Here is a 3,172-nt window from a genome sequence, read left to right as displayed (position 1 = left end):
GTGTATTTGAGTTGTTTGTTTGTTTGTTTGTTTGTTTGTTTGTTTGTTTGTTTGTTTGTTTGTTTGTTTGTTTGTTTGTTTGTTTGTTTGTTCACTTGATCAACAGATGCATTCTCCACCTGAAATAAGTTCAAACTAGTCTTTCCCAGCTTTCTATTTTGGTTTTCACTGTGGTTGACAGATTTTAAAAGATCACTTCAGCCTCTCAGAAAGTCTGTTAGGAGCTTGCAGATGTAGTGCAAAGCTACTGCCAACTCCTGAGTCACCTTTTTAAGAATGTTTGTTCTGTGGCATTTGGTGTTTGTCACAAACATTAAGCTTTATTTTTGTACTTCCTATATCATCTCACATAAAACTACTTAAGTTACATTAAACTTCAAAGGTAAAGGATAGTCTAGTTTTTTTTAATTTTTTTGTCAAATGATTATCAGTACTTCATCAGCCATGACATCAGTCATAGAGCTCTTCAAGCACCATCTATACTCGTCACACATGTATTCACAGAGTAACATAGATGTTCAGTTCAGAGGACAACTACAAACTAAACAATAGATGTCATGCTAATGTAGTTTTTGCACATTGGTATTTTTTTTAAAAAGAATTGTTTCGTAAACCTAAAAGTTTTTAAAACTGTCATTAGATTTGCCATTAGTCTAGTCTTGAAGAGGGCCTTGGCCTCTTTCTCCATATGCCATGTTTAATGTCTGATAGCATGGTTGAAACAGTACAAAAAAATCACAACTATTTGGCCAAATATCATGACATGGCTATCCCTTTTGAAGTATAATTAAAACAATTATTAGAGGTGTAATCATTTAAAGTGGAACAATCCCAATCTCAGGCGACAGGTGGAACACATTCCTTGAAGGAATTCTAGGCTTTTCATTTTACATGTTTCTTTCATTGGATGCAGTTTATGTGTAAATCCTCATTATTCAACGAGTCAGAATTGTCTTTTTTGGTGTCTTATGGAGGACATACAGGCTGCCTGACCTTGCTGTTCTAAGTCTGTAGGTGGTGTTTTAGAAAATTCAAAACAAAATTCATCAGCCTAACGTTGATGGCTGAGGATGTTTATAGTAGCACCTAAAGCATCTTTTGGACATCTTAACGAGGGAAGATACTTGAAATGTTTTTTTAGAAGAGTGACATTTTAAAGCCCCCCAAGGTGATTGTCTGAGGCCAATATCTGTTTTCCACAAAGAGGATCATTGTGTCTGGTAATATTGCTCAGATAGCTATGGGTTAGCCTCCTTCACACTGGATCATTAACCCCATTATGGTGTAGAAAATCAGCTAGAACCCAGTCTACTTTCCTCAAAGCCCCCCTTTCTTACTTTTATAGCCAGCTGAGTCCCCACCCCTGCATTACTCCTCACCTCTCCCAGAGACTTGTTCCTTCGTCTCTTTATCAACATAATAAAAGAATAAAGTGAATGGTTACAAACCTTTATTTGGAAAAAGTGGAAAATAATTGAAATAGAGTAAAACAGAGTTTTAATTATTCAAATGGACTTGTTTTGGTTATTTTTATATAGAAACAATAAATTGACATTTTCACAACCTCTGAGCAGACAAGGTTATGGCCTCCTCTGTGCTCTCTGGTGACCACTGGTGTTGAGAACCACTGACAATGGATAGTCTTTGCAGGGTCTTGTGTGGAGAACGTAGTGATTGTTTTGAATGTGGAGTCGGCCTGACTAACATGACTTGCGTGACTAACATACTTGTTAGTAATGTGCTACTAAACAGGCCCTAGATTCTGAGCTCATGAATGTGTTGTTGTGTCTCCACCTCAGGACCATTGAGTAAACCATTGAGTAATTAGTACAGTTCATTCATGATTTAATTTGTGTTGTTAAAGTAAGTGCACTGAAATGTAAATTTGCAATGAAGGAAACTGATTTACCAGACACTGAATGACTTGCTAAAATATCCAAAAGATGTGTGTTTATGTCAATTTTAAAACTGTACTGGTAATAAAATAATCCTCACAAAATTTAAGATTATTATAAATTCATAGTCGCTTACATTTGGTACACCAGCTTATTCAGAACATCCAGTTTGGTTTAGCACTTGTGACTAAATGTTGTCATATAACTTCCAAACAAAATGTTTCATTTGATTGCTGCAGTTACCCCTGTCCACCACACCAGGTGTTATTCTGTTACATAGCATAAAAGGTAGATTAGGTCCACAGGTAGAATTGTAGGTCACTGCAGACTGGGTTTTGCTAAAGAACATCCCGACTTTAGCCAGAGCTCTCACGAGCACAGCGTGCACACACACACAAAAACACGCCACAGTTCCCTTTTAATTCAATATGCAAATTGAAATTGCAGTTCATTTGCTGATGAAAGAGGATTCATGCTCAATTATATCCTAATGGCTCGGATATAACCGCATGCTCAGGCCAACAGGATTTTATTTTATTAGATTTTTTATTAGGTCAAATATGTCTTAAATAACCTGAATTTATTGAAGTCAAATGGAACTGACCTGACCCAGAAACCACAGCTACCTACAGAGCAATTATCATATTACCATTAAGTCTCTGTATTAGTCTGTTACAGCTCTGAATTTTTACTTTTCAGACAACACTGTTATAAAAGTTGTTTAGTAATTGAAAGTTACAGAAAATTCAAGGGGAAATGTTTCTGTTGCTGTTTGGGGTCATTTTAATTAAGGAAGTTGAGATGTGTGTGGATGACTAAAATAATGTTTATAAATGTGTATGGAATTTGTAATAGAAATCAAAATCCTGTGACAATTTGTATTGCCATCTGAAGTCCCAGGGGCTTCTAATAACACTTTTGCTTTTAAACGTTGACTCATTTTAAAAGGGTTAAATACACAACACAAAACAAGGACATCTGTTTAGATTATATTGGTAATGACTCAATGGGGATTATTTTAATCTAAACAGATATTTACATATGAATGGGCCATGCCTGATGAAATGTAACGCTATTTTTGAGGCAGAAAATTCCTGGTTTGAATTTGTTGTCCAAGTCATTTTGATTAATCACATTTGAGTAGAAGGTGATTATATTTAAATGTTTTGTGTAGTGTGAAGGGTGCGGGATTATAATGTAACCCATCTTTTATTTTTATTTATTTATTTATTTATTTATTTATTTATTTATTTATTTATTTATTTATTTATTTATTT

Source organism: Austrofundulus limnaeus, unplaced genomic scaffold (genome assembly GCF_001266775.1).
Source record: "Austrofundulus limnaeus strain Quisiro unplaced genomic scaffold, Austrofundulus_limnaeus-1.0 Scaffold99, whole genome shotgun sequence".
NCBI lineage: Eukaryota > Metazoa > Chordata > Actinopteri > Cyprinodontiformes > Rivulidae > Austrofundulus > Austrofundulus limnaeus.
This window is presented reverse-complemented; position numbering follows the sequence as displayed.